An 18,284-nucleotide genomic window follows, 5' to 3' on the forward strand; every position below is an offset into this window, starting at 1 on the left:
GGCTGTGTGATCACATCCATATAAAAGCCAAAATTAAACAAGTAAAAAAGCAAAAAAACATGGAAGAGTAATGTACCAAAACATTAAGGATACTTATCTTTGAGAAATTGAAAGTTTTCTATATTTCTTTTTTTCTTTCTTTCTTTTTTTTTTTTTTAAAGATGGGGTTTCACCATGTTGGCCAGGCTGGTTTTGAACTCCTGACCTCAGGTGATCCACCCACCTCAGCCTCCCAAAGTGCTATTATTCATGCCTTTTGACAACAGATTTTTAAAAAAACAAAATAAAATAATCTTTTAAATGGTAATAATAAATCATTAAGATTCTAGGCAATTTCTTCACATCTTAACTACAAAATGAGTACAATTTGTACACTGGTGCCAGAAGTCTGGGAAAGACTATTACACCCTGTGTCATCAATTGCCACCTAACAAAATGGGGCTCCTAGTGATTCTGTGGGAGGGATTACAAAAGCTCCTATGAAATTCACACTTCTACCCACCAAAGGTACGTCTTTGGAGACAGCTCTTTTTTTTTTTTTTTTTTTTTTGAGACGGAGTTTCGCTCTTGTTACCCAGTCTGGAGTGCAATGGCGCGATCTCGGCTCACCGCAACCTCCGCCTCCTGGGTTCAGGCAATTCTCCTGCCTCAGACTCCTGAGTAGCTGGGATTACAGGCACGCGCCACCATGCCCAGCTAATTTTTTGTATTTTTAGTAGAGACGGGGTTTCACCATGTTGATCAGGATGGTCTCGATCTTTTGACCTCGTGATCCACCCGCCTCGGCCTCCCAAAGTGCTGGGATTACAGGCTTGAGCCACCGCACCAGGCCGGAGACAGCTCTTTTGATGTTTCTTCCATCTCATTCCTAGCCACCTCGGGTTCTTCTGGAGTTAAATCTTCCTACCCTCATCTTTCTTGATAATATCAGAAGAAATCTCAGAAAATGCATCTATTTCAAACTTTGTGTTGAAAAGCAGGGAACTGGAAGTCTTTGTATTTCCCATAATTTACTAAGCAGGAAGTGATGATGGCATCCTCTGAATTCTCCCCACTGTTTGCTGTCCAGAAGTGGATTCCTTGAAAACTGTTTTTCAAATCTTCTTTCATAAAGCACTGCAGTGCTTCCATAAATATTTTATTTTAATTCACCTTTTGAAATATATATTTATGAATATAAAGAAAATTCATAAAAAAGTGAAGCAAAATTTTAGTCTCGCTTCTGCCTCAGATCCCCTAACGCACTTCCCACAAGGAAATTTTATCAATAGTTTGTTGTGAAGTTTTTCATACAGATAAGCACATATTTTTTTATCTCTCACACAAGAAATGAGAATTTTATACACACAGTTTTCTACCTTACTGTGTTCACTTTGTAGAATATGTTGAAAACCTTTCCAATTAGTATATACAAATATATTCATTCTTTTAATCAGCTACATATTGAAGTATATGCAGACTGAAAATTATTTAATTAATCCCATAGTTTTGGACACTTAGATGGCTTCCAATTCTTGTTATACAGTGCTACAATAAAAAATTATTTTACAAATATACTTTTGTACATATGAGGAAAGTCCTATGACATGTAACTGGTGAATAAAAGGATACATATATTTTAATTTTTCATTAAAACTGCCAAACTTTTCTACCAAATTTCTACAAATGTATGTTCCCATAAACAATACATGTTAATGCTTATTTCCCCACATCCTTGCCAAACCTTGGATTATTTTTTCATTATTAACTTTTTCTATATTTGTCAGTCTGAGAAGTGAGAAATGAGACTTCATTCTAAAATTGAATTTCTTTTAAATTTTTTCAAACTGTAATAATGTAAAACTCACAATTTTAAAATGCTAAATTTGACACATTACATATCTCCAACATGATAATATATCCTGCATATAAACCTGCAAAAAAGTTTTTGCTGACATTTTTCTACATGTATTTGAACTTTCACATGTATAATGGATTCCACTCTTCTTTTTTTACACTTCAGACTTTCAGATTTACATTTGTGTTGTGTTCCTGAATCAATCATGCTAGACAGATGTCACAGTTGTCACCCATCAGCCTCTATGCTCATCTCTGTGTCATAGCTGTGCATAAACATCTTAATATAGAAAATTTTAGCATCTACGATTGAATGGTTTTAACGTTATCTGACTTAGATTTATAATATGCTTACATACTACTTGCTTTATGCATTGGATACGCTTACACTACTTGCTTTATGCGTTGGAGTTGTAAGTGAAATTTTTTTTATTGCATTTCCAGAGTTCTTAATAGTAAAAATATAAAAACAATCTTAACATTCATTAAAAAAAATAACTAATTGAATTAATTTCACTTATTCACTAAGTGTATTATTTAGGTGACATAAAAAATAATGAGATATTAAAAAAAATAAAAAATAAAAAAAATAATGAGATATATCCAAATATGAGATAAATATTATCTCCAACATCTATTACTTAGTGAACCATAGAACAATTTTAGAGAATTTTCCCATTTGTGTTTTTTTAAAAAAGCTATATGTCTCTAGAAGCATATAAAATATTGTCAAAAAATTGGTTCTGATGAGGAAGGCATGAGGGCTGAGAAACAGAGAAGAAAGGGAGACTTACTCTTTACTGTATAGACTTTATATAGTTTTTTCCCCTATAGATCTGTGATCTTTTTATAAACCATATACAGTTAAAGTGTGTTCTGCCTCCAAAAGAACATTTAAAGACATCTGTTTAGAAAAATGAAAAGAAAAACAAAAGTAACATGTAAAGACCTCTTCTCTATAAAACAAAACTAAAACAAAAAGTAACAATAAAGCTAAAACTCAAGTTCAATCACCTTAGAAATTGAAGTAGCCTTGCAAGATGTAGCTTCTACCATGGAGGAAGCGACATCAATGTAGTCCAAACATGGTGGGCTTAACAACATCCACTTAAAGTATGTATCTCAAGTAACTCCAGCCCAGAAATGAAAGACTGAGGTGTCTGCAGTGACATGATCATTTTGATCTAGGGGTATTATGTTTGTTTAGGCCACATGTCAAGGTCTTCTTAAACAGGATGATGTGAATTTCCATGACTGTAAGCTAGTCCCCAGTTGTTTGACTACCTGGCTGTCCTCCCCTTTCCTAGAAAAGTGCACAGGCTCAAAATAGACAAATGGGACCTAATCAAATTCCACAGCTTCTGCGCAACAAAAGAAAGTCATTAGAGTGAAACGGCAACCAACAGAATGGGAAAAAATTTTTGCAGTTTACCCATCTGACAAAGGGCTGATATCCATAATTTACAAAGAACTAAAACAGATTTACAAGAAAAAAACAAACAAGCTCATTCAAAAGTGGGCGAAGGATATGAACAGACACTTTACAAAAGAAGACATACTTGAGGCCAACAAACATGAAAAAATGCTCATCATCACTGGTCATTAGAGAAATGCAAATCAAAACTACACTGAGATACCATCTCATGCCAGTTAGAATGGTGATCACTAAAAAATCTGGCGACAACAGATGCTGGAGAGGATGTGAAGAAATAGGAACACTTTTACACTGTTGACGGGAGTGTATATTAGTTCAACCTTTGTGGAAGACAGTGTGGCAATTCCTCAAGGACCTAGAAACAGAAATTCCATTTGACCCAGCAATCCCATTACTGGGTATATATCCAAAGAATTATAAATCGTTCTACTATAAGGACACATGCACACGAATGTTCACTGCAGCACAGTTTACAATAGCAAAGACCTAGAACCAACCCAAATGCCCATTGATGATAGACTGGACAGGGAAAATGTGGCACATATACACCATGGAATATTATGCAGCCATCAAAAACGATGAGTCCGTCTCCTTTGTAGGGACATGGATGAACCTGGAAACCATCATTCTCAGCAAACTGACACAAGAGCAGAAAATCAAACACCGCACGTTCTCACTCATAGGTGGGTGTTGAACAATGAGAACACATGGACACAGGGAGGGGAGCACTACACACTGGGGTCTGTTGTGGGGAAATAGGGAAGGGACAGTAGGGGGTGGGGAGTTGGGGAGAGATAGCTTGGGGAGAAGTGCCAGATACAGGTGAAGGGGAGGAAGGCAGCAAATCACACTGCCACGTGTGTACCTATACAACAATCTGGCATGTTCTTCACATGAACCCCCAAAGCGAAAATGCAATAAAAAAAAAAAAAAGAAAAGTGCACAGGCTCAATAATATCCAGCTTAGTATGTCAAAGTCAAATATCTGGCAATCCCAATCCTCAGAATCATATTTCTGAAAAATAAGCAGAAAAATAGGCCTCTGAGATGCAAGCAGCTCTACACACAGCTCATGAATATTCAGATGTTCACCCCAAACATTATTTATTAATTAAGACAGGATGGGAAACTGGACACACCTACAAGGTGAAGGAATGGTTTACCAGATTAAAAAAAAAAAAAACCTGCAACATTCAGACACAAGAAGTAATAACTGACAGCACCAAAGAGAAACATAAATTATACATAAAAGCTAGAAGAGTGGTAAAAATACAGTAGCTGAACTTTTAATTGTGACAAAAAAAATCATAAATTTACCCTCATAAAAATTCTAAGTGTACAGCACAGTATTGTTATAACTATATGCACATTGTTTTACAACACAGCTCTATAACTTTTTCATTTTGTATAACTGAAACTATATTCATTGAATAACTTCCCATTTTGTTTTCCCCAATCCCTGATAATCATCATTCTACTTTCTTTTTCTATACGTTTGATTACTTTAGATAATTCATATAAGCAGAATCATGCAGTATTTGTCTTTTTGCAATTGGTTTATTTCACTTACCATAATGTCCTCAAGATTCAACTATGCTGTAGCATATATCAGGATTTCTTTCCTTTTAAAGGGTAAGTGATATTCCATTGTATGTATATACCTATTTGCTTTATCCATTCATCTATTGATGAATATATAGATTGCTTCCACATTTTTCCTATTGTGAATCATGCTGCAATCAACATGGGCATGCAAATATCTCTTCAAGATATCATTTTCAATTATTTCACATATATACCTACAAGTATATATTGCAGGACCATATGATAGTTCTATTTTTAACTTTTTGAGGCATTGTCATACTGTTTTCAATAAGGGCTACACTATTTTACAATCCTTTCAGCAATGCATAAGAATTCCAGTTTCTCCACATCTTCCCCAACACTTGTTATTTTCTGTTTCTTTGATAGTGGCTAGCCTGATGGGTATAAGGTGATATCTCACTGTGATTTTTATTTGCATTTCCCTGATGATTAGTTATGTTGAGCATCTTTTCACATGCTTATTGGCCATTCATATACCTTCTTTGCAGAAAGGTCTGTTCAAGTCCTTTGCCCGTTTTTAATCAAGCATTTTTTTAATCTGTCTTTGAATGGTAGTTGTTCTTTATATATTCTAGATATTGGATAACCCCTTATCCAATATGTGGCTTGCAAATATATTCTTCTGTTTCACAGACGGCCTTTTCACTCTTCCACTCTGTTGATTGTTTCCTTTGTTGCACAGTTGATGTAGTTTCATTTGTCTATATCTGCTTTTGTTCCCTATGCATTTGTTGTTTTCTTCGAGGCATTATTGATCATTTTAATGTCTCAAATCTTTTCCCTGTGTTTTTATCTTAAGAGTTTTATAATTTCGGTCTTATGTTTAGTTATTTAATCTATTTTATTTTTTCCATCTGATGTAAAATAAGCATCCATCTTTCTTCTTTTCTGTGCAGGTTTCCAGGTTCTCCAACACCATTTGTTGAAGAGACTATCATTTCTCCATTGTGTATGTCTTGACGCCCTTGTTGAAGACCATTTGGCCATATATGCAAGGATTTATTTCCAGGGTTTCTATTTTGTTCCATTGGTCTATATGCCTTTATGTCAGTACCATACTATTTTGATTACTGTAGCTTTGTGATACATTTCAAAGTTAGGAAGTGTGAGGCCTTTAGCTTTGTTCTTTCTGAAGATGGTTTTTGCTGTTTGAGATCCTTTGAGATTCCATATGAATTGTAGAATTTGTTTTCTATTTCTGCAAAAAAAAAGTCATTGGGATTATGATAGGTGTTGCATTAAATCTATATATTACTTAAGTAGTATGGATATTTTAATAATATTATGTCTTCCAATCCATGAACACAGGAGTCTTTCCATTTATTAGTATCTTTAATGTCTTTCAGCAATGTTTTGTAGTTTTCAGTGTACAAATCTTTTGCCTCTATGTTAGTCCATTTTGCATTGCCATAATGGAATTCCCTAAACTAATTTATGAATAAAAGAGGCTTATTTGGCACATGGTTCTGCAGGCTATATAAACATGGCACCTGCATCTGCCTGGCTTCAGGTGAGACCTCAGGAAGATTTTACTCATGGTGGAAGCTGACAGGGGAACAGGCATGTTACATGGTGAGAGAGGGCACAAGAGGTGGGAGAGGTACCATACTCACTTAAATAACCAGATCTGGCATGAATTTGTTACCATGAGGAGGGCAACAAGCCATTCATGAGGGATCCACCCCCATGATCCAACACCTCCTACTAGGCCCCACTCTAACCTTGGGAGTCACATTTCAACATGAAATTTGAAGTGGCCTAACATCCAAACCAGATCAGCCTCCTTGGTTAAGTTTATTACTAAGCACTTTATTCTTTTTGATGCTACTGTAAATTGGATTTTTTTTTAGTTTCCTTTTGCATTATTATTAGTGTATAAAGATACATCTGACTTTGAGTGTCAATATTGTATACTGCAACACTGTTAAATTTGTTTATCAGTTCTAATTTTTTGCGGAATCTTTAAGGTTGTCTATATATAAGATCATGTCATCTGTGAACAGAGACACTATTACTCCATCCTTTTCCATTTAGATGCCTTTTATTTCCATTTCTCATCTAATTGCTCTAGCTAGGACTCTAGTAGTATGCGTAGTACAAGTGGTAAGAGTGGGCATTCCTGTCTTGTTCCTGAGCTTAAAGAAAAAGCTTTTGGTTTTTCACTATTGATTATGATGTTACCTGTGGGCTTTTCCTATGTGACCTTTATTATGTTGAGGTAATTTCATTCTATTTCTAATTTGTGGAATGTTGTTATCATGATAGGACATTGAGTTTTGTCAAATGCTTTTCTTCATCAACTTAGAAAATCATGTGGTTTTTCTGCATTGTTCTGTTAATGTGGTGTGTTCCACTGACAGATTTTGGTATATTGAGCCATTTTTGCATCCCAGGATAAATCCCAACTAGTTATGGTGTATAATCCTTTTAATGTGCTGTTGAATTCCGTTTCCTCGCATTTTGCTGAGGATTTTTGCATCAATATTCATCAAATACATTGGTTTATAGTTTTCTTTTCTTGTAGGGTCTTTGTCTGGATCAGCTGAACAATTTTTAATGTAAGGGAAGACACCCTTCAGCCATGGCAATATCATGTTCTAACAGTAACAAATTAAGTTTATAATGAGAACCCTGACTCCTCAAAAAAGTTTAACCATGTCTATTCTCCTCTTGCAGCAGGAAGGAAAATGCATTATTGCATCTAACAATAATGATTAATTTTTTTAAGATTCAATGTAAAATAAATATCTGTCACCTACCTGAAAAGATCCTCTTATTGTTAGATTAATAAGATATAGCCACCTGAGCTTCTCAACACCCTAGTGGTTCTCCCCTGCAACACAGCTATTTTAGAAACCAAAAACTGCCACAGAAACCAGCTTTTAGTGTGTGGTTTTAAGCCTAATTCATGTAAGATTAAGAAAGCTGCAGATCACAACACATCATCTTTCACTGTAGAAACACTCACAGCTCCTAATACAGTGTAGAGTGGTAGCAAAACTATCCAAGAAAGTCTACCTGTTTTGATCCCTGACCTTTTGGAGCTAAGAGTGATTTTTGTGCATGTGTTTAGAAAGCATTAAATAGAAATTACGCATTAGTACTTCCGTCTAAAACTGCAAAATCAGTTTTGAAATACGAAGAAAAGGAATTTTTTGGCTTCTGAAATGAATTCCTTTTTCTTGTCTTCATTTAATATTTGTTTTGCTAAATTCTTTTGTGTCTCTGTTGATGGTATTTACTGTTCAGTTGCTAATGTAGTTTTTGGTTTTTAAAGCTTTTAACCTTTGATCTTCGGTAATTGAAGTGGGTTTAAGAAATCTCTTCCACTTTCCCTATGTCCAAAAATTGATCTTCCATCAAATTCTCTTTCAAACAACTAAAACACTTTGTTACCTATGACGTACTTAAGAGTCAGAGAGGCCTTTCTGGGCCATCTGTTTAATGACCTTTTAAGAAGAGCTGGTTAGTGGGGCTTTTTCTTCTTTTCCTTCTGGTTAGTAATTTCTTTCCCTCCCTCCCTCCCTTTCTCCCTTCTTTCTTTCCTTCCGCTCTTTCTCTCTTTTTCTTCTCCTTTTTGAGGACATGTTAGGGGTTACAGGAACAGGGGGCCATTGGATTTAGATGCTGAATGTGTTTATAGTCATAGAAAAACAGGTTCCAAGAAGTCATATTCTTTTTTTCTTTGATCGGTTTTTTGCATTTTAACAAATTCCATCGTTCACATTTAATTTTGAAAGCTTGAGATGTCTGATGTTTTCACATGGTTATTCACATGTCTGAATCACCAAAGTAATCTTTGCTACAAATTGTGGTGGATATTTTAACTGTGAAGTTATTTCCCTTCATGGCAAACAGCTTAATTGAGAGGCTCGATTATCCCCTCGGCCTTCAAAAAATTTCAATGTACCAAGATTGAATCCAATTTAAATTCCTTTGTATGATAAATTCTTCAGTGATGTAATAATATAATCCTATTTCCAATGATATAGAAGTTATGGAAACACTTTTCTACCATGTCTTTCTTTTAAAAAAAAAAAAAAATCTCTTTTTCCAAAATTTCACAGCACATTTGCTCAAATATAGCATCCTTGGATGTTTCTTTTGGGTTTTAATTATATCAATCTTTTTATAAAAGGATTTTGAGGTAGAGCCTAGCACATTCCATTCACGCACTGCAGTGATTAATTCCTATTGCTGCTCAGTCACTTGTTACTTTATTTTTAGGGGCAAATTTATAGCAAGTCCTAGATCACATGTACACTGGTATTTGAAGTATCTGCAGCTGCTTACATAGCAGGAGTTCCAAGCTACATTCCTTTTGTGAATCATAGGTTTATAAGGACAGTACCATGAGTAGCAAGAAAAAGAATTAGTCTTATGGAAGTGTGCACACATTTACACATACATGCACAAATCTCTAGAGGATTTCTAAAATACAAAATTGACACCATCCTTTAAATGTCTTATCAGGAAGACGTCACCTTCAAAGAATGCTATTTATATCTATTCAAGTATATTCTTAAGAATCTCTGATACTCTTGAATACAAATTTACATACACACATACATGTATATCTACATGTCACACATACCTATATATGTATACATGCGTGTATGTATATATGTAATATAGTTGGCCTAACAGATTCTCTCCAGTTTAACATTTTTATGGTACATTGTTCTCTATCAAATTTCATCATGACACTGCCACTGGGCAATTCATATTGAAGACATCCCACTGAGGTGCTGCTGCCTGACGTGGTAAAAGAGAATTTACAAAGGGCTTTCTAGTCTAATGGCCAGAACCTGCTTTGCATTCACATGGACTCAACTCACACAGAAGTTCTACACGTAACGGTGTTCACAATGAAAGTCAAGCCTTTAGATTCTGGAGTTTGACTGCTGGAGTTAGATTGAACCTTGGCTCTATTATTTCCTAAGTGGGTGGCCTTGGGCAAGTGCCTCAATCTCTCTAAGCCTCAATTTTCCCTTCTGCCTACTTTACAGGACTGCTGTATGGATGAAATGAGGTGATGCACATAAAAATGTTCAGGACATTTGGGGGCTCTTGATAAGCCCTTAGTATATACAAGCTATTTTTGCTGTTCTGAAGGAGTAGAGAAGGATAGTGCTTAGGCGGTGCTCTTGACTGAGCTCAGTGGAAAGTAAGGCCACCATAGGAACAGGTGCATTGTGGAAATGAACATGCATCTCTTTATTAGTATCCCAGCGAACACTTAAAATTCCTTAGAGATGGTATGATCGTTGAGGATGAAGACCTCTCAAGCAAAGACGGGCTCCATCACAAGAAGAAAAGGACAATTGTCTCAGATGTAGACTGGCTAAAATAGAGAAGAAAGAACTTACAGAGATTTACCAGGACTGATTCAGTGCCTCCTGTATTCAGAAATTATGTAGGGAACAGTTTATGCTCCCAAACAAAAAATGTATTATATGGCATAAAAAACAAAGGCATTTAAAATTACTATAAGATATTCTTATAAATTCACTTTAATAAATATAGCATAAATCAACTATAATATAAAACTCATGAAGGTAGGGAAACTTGGCAGTTTGTTCACAGATATATTTCTAAGGCCTAGCATATAGTATACACTCAGTAAACGCTTGCTGAATGAACCATTTGTATGTGAACTCAGGACCTGCTAAGGTCAATCATGAGAGACATTCCAGAGTGTCTGCTTTTTGAATCTTGGTGATGAGGATGAGGGTAATGGAGATGCGGAGGAGGCATTTTTCAGGAATAAGGAATAACATAAAATGAAAAGGGATAACATCCCCCAACATAAAAGGAAGGAATTTTCAGTTTGGTTTGCACTATCCTATGTTAGTGCTATGAGTAGTTTGACAGAATAAGCATTTTTGTTCTCACAAGGAAAGCAAGAAGGAAATCTAGGCCCATAAACCAATGTATAATTTTGTTAAGTAGGCTTAGAATTCAGTAAAATTTGACCCTTTTTTTCTTGTAAGAGATAACTTTAAAAAGAAGAAATACATTTTTTTAAAAAACGTGTGACCCTTGCTCATAAGAAAGGGACCAAAAGGGGCCTGGCACAGTGGCTCAAACCTGTAATCCCAGAGCTCTGCGAGGCTGAGGCAGGAGGATTGCTTGAGGCCAGGAGTTTGAGACCAGTCTGGTCAATATAGTGCCTGTAGTCCTAGCTACTCAGGAGGTTGAGGCAGGGGATCACTTGAGCCCAGGAGTTCCAAGTTATAGTGAGTGAGCTATGATTACACCACTGTACTCCAGCTTGAATGACAGAGTGAGGTCCTGTCTCATATTTTTTTAAAAGGAAAAGAAAAGAAAGGGACCAAGGTAATAGGAAAGTTGTGACTATCTAAAGACTAAAGGAGATATTTGGGGATGGCTTTCACTAAATAGGGTTGAGACAACAGAAAATAACTGGGGGTCAGCGGAGGCCCTAAGTTCAGCTAGCTCAGTCAATTCATGGCTCCATCTTAATTGTTCTGATTATAAACCTCTATAATGATATTTGATTAAACTTCTTTATGCTTTATGTGTGTTGGGTTTATCTTCTTCTAGTTTGTTATTAAACACTCATTTGGAAACTATCAAACTTATCACAGCTTAACTAAAAAGAAAAGGATGTGCTATTTGAACATCAGAAGAGAAAACATGAGCATGCACACTAGGCCCCCTGGAAACCATGGGAGAGGATGGAGTCAAGATTTTCAATATGCAGACGCTACTGGATGTTGACTTACAACTCATCTGAATATCCAGTTCTATCGGAAACTTCATTGCATGAAAGCATGAGACATTTTTACTATGGTAGAAAAGTGATGCCTTAGGCGAAGGTTTTACAGAGAATAAATTAAAAAATAAACTTGGTAGACTACAAAGTGGTGGCATTTTTATTGCTTGATAGGCAGAATTTAATACATGAGGTACCATTAAAATAAGAATTCACACTGATGGCTAAAGGCAAGGGTATATACTGGCTTACTACTCTTAATCCTAAGAATCATTTTGCATTGCCAACCAATCCCAAGAAGCATGGGGATCTTATGCTTTCCTGTTGGGTCAAGACAGTTTTGTCAGTTTCTGAGGCGTTCCAGTATTCTCTGCAATCAATTGATCCATGTGCAATTAGGTCCTATCTATGACCCATTCAAAAAAATAATGGATTTGCATGACGACTTGTTTCTTTTGAGGCAAGAGTTTACCCAGTCCTGGACCATGGCATTTACTACAAATGTCACACCATTGTCATTGACAGGTTTTTTCCCCCAGAAGCATATTTACGCTTCACTTTTGCAGGCCTCTGCCAAGGACCTGGGAGGCACCCAGCAATGTGTTGACATGTTTTTGTGAAATTTCTGAATATAAAATAGTTTTACTGCAATGGGGAAAGACTGCTGTCATCTTTCCACTGCAACTCTGCAATGTCATAGTGCCCTCTTGTTAGATGACATTGGAGAGGCCACAGGCATTTTGAGGGATATGTTTGAAGTAATGGTTCTCAATGGTGGGATATTTTCCCCCCAGGAGATATATGGCAATGTCTGAAGACCTTTTTCTTTGTCACCACCAAATTCATGTTATTGACCTCTACAGATTAGAGACCAGAGGTATTGTTAAACACCTTACAGTGCAGAGAACAGGCTCCCACTACAAAGCATTATCCAGTTCAAAAAATATCAGTAGTGTCACGGTTGAGACCCAGGGCTCAGAGGAGGTTAAACAGAGGAGGATAGATTTAGTTTGGATTTGGTGGGTACATTTACTTGGTTTGTAGACATTACTCTCCTTGCATAGAAAGAATGTCCCTAACATCCACTGTGCTACTCATCATCCTGTGCCATGCCACAAAGGAGCAAGACCAAAAGTTGTTTTGCTCTATAAAACAGGGAATGTGTCCTAATCTGTTCTAAGTTCATGACTAGTGGGACATGAGAAAGATTTTAAAAAGCTACAGCACTAGTCTTTGAAATTTTTCTAGTCTTCAGATACATAAAATTTTAAGTAGAGGATTTAATTCTAAACATCAAGAGAGATGTCTTTTCAGAAATATGCTTTAATAAGAAGTATAATAACCCCTCGCCATAACTTTTTTTTTCCTTATTGATAGGAATTACACAAAAGAACTTATCAAAATTCTTCTATTTTTAGGTTCACAGTCAGTTTGCTGTAACAGAACACCATAGACTAAGTGGCTTACAAACAACAGAAATTTATTTCTCATGGTTCTGATGGCTGGAAAGTCCAAGATCAAGATGCTGGCAGAGCCAGATATGGTCTGGCACTGTGTCCCCACCCAAATCTCATCTTGAATTGTAATCCAAATTGTAATCCCCACATGTTGGGGGAGGGACCTTGTGGGAGGTGATTAGATCATGGGGGAGGTTCCCTCATGCTGCTCTCATGATAGTGCATTCTCATGCAATCTCATCATTTTATAAGGAGCTTTTTCCCCCTTTGCTCTGCACATCTCCTTCCTGCCGCCACGTGAAGAAGGACACGTTTGCTTCCTCTTCCTCCATGATTGTAAGTTTCCTGAAGCCTCCCCAGCCATGCAGAACCATGAGTCAATTCAACCTCTTTCCTTTTCCCAGTCTCAGGTACTTCACAGCAGTGTGAGGATGAACTAATACAGTGTCTAATAAGGGCCCATTTCTGGTGCATGAATGGCTGACTTCTCTCTGTCTTCACATGCAGAGCTGACAAGACAGATCTCTGGAACCTCTTTTATAAGGTCACTAATTCCATTCATGAAGGGTCCACTCTCATGACTTAATTGCTTTCCAAAAGCCCCACCTCCAAATACCATCACACTGGGCATGAGGATTTGACATGTGAATTTGGGTAGGGAATGTAAATATTCAGTGTTAACAGTAAGGTACAACTCTGTAGCAGTAAGGCTATGGTTTTTACGCATCCTATAAATAACAACAAACACATTTTGATTAACTATGATAGAGCAAAGACTACATTATATTTCCAGTCTCCATATAGAAAATACTACTATAAAAATCTTGCTATAAAAAGTGATTTTAAAATATGAAGCCAGTCGGGTGTGGTGGCTCATGCCTGTAATCCCAGGGAGGCCAAGGCGGGTGGGTCACAAGGTCAGGACTTTGAGACCAGCCTGGCCAATATGGTGAAACGCTGTCTCTACTAAAAGTACAAAAATTAGCTGGGCATGGTAGCATGGTGGTGGGTGCCTGTAGTCCCAGCTACTCAGGAGGCTGAGGCAGAGGAATCATTTGAAACTGGCAGGTGGAAGCTGCAGTGAGCTGAGATTGCACCATTGCATTCCAGCCTGGGCGACAGAGCAAGACTCCGTCTCAAAAATACGTAAATAAATAAAATAAAATAAAATATGAAGCCAAAAAATGCATTATAAAAGTATTTCATGCAGTTAGTTAATAAAAATAATGTCATATTTTAAATTGTTACGGTGTTTGTGATATTTGCCAGATTAAGTATTTTTTACTCATTCACAATATTCCTTTTTAGAACAAATTTTATATTTTTAATTCATTTTTTCTTAAAGGGGTCTAAAATTCCATAAGCTTTATACCCCCATAAAATCACTCTGGGCTTCACAGTTTGTGTTTCAAAGGAATCTGTTTATAGAAAAATCATGTGTGTGTGTGTGTGTGTGTGTGTGTGTGTGTGTGTCTGTATGTGTTTATAAAATATATGAATCTAACCTTTTCTTTGCTTTGACACCAAGCTCATCAAGACTATGTCCTCCTCAACCCTTGGACTTTTTTTTTTTTTTTTTTTTTTTTGAGACGGAGTTTTCGCTCTTTTTAGCCAGGCTGGAGTGCAATGGCGCAATCTCAGCTCACCGCAACCTCTGCCTCCTAGATTCAAGCAATTCTCCTTCCTCAGCCTCCTGAGTTGCTGGAATTACAGGCATGTGCCATCATGCCCAGCTAATTTTTTGTATTTTTAGTAGAGACGGGGTTTCACCATGTTGACCAGGATGGTCTCGATCTCTTGACCTCGTGATCCACCCGCCTCAGCCTCCCAAAGTGCTGGGATTACAGGCTTGAGCCACCGCGCCCGGTCAACCCTTGGACTCTTATGGTCACCTCCAGATTGGCCTTCCTGACCCCAGATGCTGCTCCCTCAAGTCTAGTCTCTCTTGCAATTCTGGCCCACTGAACCTTTGTAAGGTGCTACTGTGTACACATCACACACCCATGAACAAAGAGAAAGAGCCATGGACTATCAGACGGGAATGCTCCCTTGGCAGCCTGCATATCTCTCCATACTGGCTTTATCACTGCATGGCCTTGTAATTGTCTTCCCTTCTATACCATATCGTCCTGAAACGGCACAGGATTGGCCTTTGTCTTCAGCACCTGCCTTGGTACCTGTCCCAGAGCACTGTCAATAATTTGGTGTAGCTACTTCATGCATTTTTGTATACATATAAAATCATAAATGCATATATACTTTTAAGCAATCCAATCTTGCTGTACAGTGTCCTGTGATTTCATAGCTGCAACTGAAGAGTCTGCCACATTTTACAATTGAGCCCATTATGGATACAGCTGACTCAAGGCTGGTATCTGCTCAAAGAGAAAGGAAGCACAGAACCTCCTGATGGCTGGCTAGGCTGGCCATCCAGGCCATTGTTTCTCAGGCCCCAACAAGACATCCCTAATGCAATTCTGTCCTCCCAGCTAATGATGACTCCACTGCTGCTCATCAGCAACAGCTGTTGGGCCATTGGCTGTCATCCAGATTCTGCCATTGTGGGACCTGCAGAGCCATGCTAGGAGGGAGGGGAATGGCTCCTGTGGGGGCAGACAGGCAATGTAGAGAAATGTCTGAGTATTTAAGGTAGTATCAGGGAGAAGAGGAGGAAATGACTAAGAAGGAATAAGGAAAAAACTGTTCAAATATGGGTGGGAAAGCACTGTGTGTATGCAAATATCCCACATAAAAGTAAAACTGTTATAATTCTTTTTCAGAACTACTTGAAAGGCTGAATTCCACAGAGAGGACATATCTATACATGTTCATGTGTGCATGCACAGCTACACACACACACACACACACACACACACACGTCTCTCTTTATTGCTAGGAGCCAAATTTGGTCCAACAGCTGTAACATCAAAGAGTAAGAGCAATTGGTATATTCGTGGTTTCTTATATTTATCTTTTCATTTCAAAGGCTGTTTATCTGTTTTGCTAATAGATTCAAGCCTTGATTACAGGTTATTGATGGGCATTAATAGATGTCTAGATTTTACAAGTTTGTTTGAATTTCACAAGTCTTGAGTGTAGCCGAGAAAATTCAAGGCAGCCAACTTTCAAAGGCAGACCCTTCCAATAAAGCCTCGAGGCCTTACTTAGATTAACCAACAAAAATTAACAATTATAATTCAGAATAAATAAAAAGTGAATGCATTAATTCCTCAATTGTGCTAATCAACTAAAGATATTAACCTTTCAGACATATTTTTAAAGATACATTACTTTGAATGTTTGGAAATCATCAAACAAGGATCTGTGTGAATACTGAAAACAGCACAGCTTTTTTTTTTTTTTTCTAGAAAGAGCCAGCTCTTGACCTGACCAATAAAACTGTCTTTTTAGTAATACATTTATTCCTAAATTGATCGTCTTAAAATTTTCTTGAGATTCTGAAAGTTACAGCAATGTGCATTTATTATCCAGGATCAATGAGATCAATTAAAAAATTGCAATAACTGGGTAGAATATGGTTTACTCTCTTTGAACTTTATTGTTGCTTTCTTGGACCCTCTTTCAATTTGACATTTTAACAACTTAAAGAAATATAGATTACAGAGGGTGGGCCGAAACAGCAAATGTTTTCTCAACTAATCCCCTGAGAATTAAGCTATTTCATTTTAGTGTTTAGAAAATGTGATAAATTACTTGGGATTATACCTCAAAGGTGTAAATTCTGTACAGATAGGTTGCAAAGTGATTGTGAGAAAGTAAATCCAAAACACAAAAATGGAAGATTCTTTGGGAATTGACCTCCCTTGTAGGTTAGGAAAGCTGCTTATGCCCAAATGCTTATCTCAAACTTTAGTTTGAGGTGGTGAATCAATTTGCTTCAAAGCAGGATGAAATCTAATTTTAAAAAATTAAATTATTCCAGTGATTTGGTCAAAGGTTACCAATTAGATACGTTGAATAGCTATGTTAAATATTATTCATCTCATGACGGGAAACAACTTTAATCTCAATTTATTATGTAGAAACTATTGTAGCCAAGGACCAAAGGTATAAAAATCCCAAGGCCAATAGCACTTCTAGTGAGTGGGCAGGGTAAGCGATTTCTTTAACTGACTGGGTAGCCAAATATAATAAAATTCAAGCATCCATTTCCACTCAGCTTACTTTATACATACAGTTCTCAGGGCCAGAAAGGACAGTCAATGAATAGAACAAATAACCAGGGTTTTGAAATCCTCAATGTAAAATGTACAGCATGCATTATTGCCTTTAGTAAATTCACTCCAAAGCCCAGGATTATATCACTTTATTACTGCAATATACAAACTTTAACAAAAGGAACTCACCCAATTTCAGCCGTGCTGAAGGCTGAGTTTGGATACAGGCTGCCTCTCCACAAGCTTCTACTTGTGGAAAGAGTCACATCCCAAAGGCACGTAAGTCTTCTCTGCTTCTCTAAAGCACATGTATTTCATCAGCTCTGCTGTGATAGTGCCACGCCATTAACATTTGTTGTTTATTTTATTTTTATTTACTTATTTATTTTGAGATGTGGTCTCACTCTGTTGCCCAGGCTGGAGTGCAGTGGTGCAATCTTGGCTCACTGCAACCTCCACTTCCCAGGTTCGAGCAATTCTCCTGCCTCAGCCTTCCTGGGATTACAGTTTTGTGCCACCATGTCTAGCTAATTTTTATATTTTTAGTAGAGAAGAGGTTTCACCATGTTAGCCAGGCTAGTCTCCAATTCCTGACCTCAGGTGATTTGTCCCCCTGGGCCTCCCAGAGTTCTGAAATTACATGTCTGAGCCACCGTGCCCGGCTTGTTGTTTCTTTTAAATATAATTCTCATTAAATGTAAAATGTACTTTACTTAAAGCTAATTATCTGCATAATCAAAATCATGTTGTAACTCTAAGGACACTATGGCTCCAGTTTAAAAAATGCTGAAAAGTCTGATTGCAGGTTTAACATTCACAAAAGGTAATGTTAAGCTACAGACTCTCCTTTTTATCTTCCTCATAGTACACAGTCTGATAAATTTTTGAATTCGTTAAACTACTCTATTCCTTTCATTTTCCCACAATTAAGTTGTAAAATAATTGCCATGATCATTACGCATCCATATAATACTTTCTACATTTAACGTGTTTTGCAATCATCTATTTTACAAAGTACATTGTTCTGTAAATCA

General features: G+C 37.0%; 1 long non-coding RNA gene across 1 annotated transcript in view; it reads right to left on the reverse strand.

The window, feature by feature from the left end:
* Window positions 1-4,645: 4,645 nt before the first annotated feature.
* The window catches only part of LOC141581537 (uncharacterized), a 62,719-nt gene continuing 49,080 nt past the window's right edge, over window positions 4,646-18,284 (reverse strand). Inside the window, exon 5 of the long non-coding RNA XR_012514234.1 lies at window positions 4,646-6,074. This is a non-coding gene — a long non-coding RNA (uncharacterized LOC141581537). The remainder of the gene's footprint in view (window positions 6,075-18,284) is intronic.

Source organism: Saimiri boliviensis, chromosome 16 (assembly GCF_048565385.1).
Source record: "Saimiri boliviensis isolate mSaiBol1 chromosome 16, mSaiBol1.pri, whole genome shotgun sequence".
Lineage (NCBI taxonomy): Eukaryota > Metazoa > Chordata > Mammalia > Primates > Cebidae > Saimiri > Saimiri boliviensis.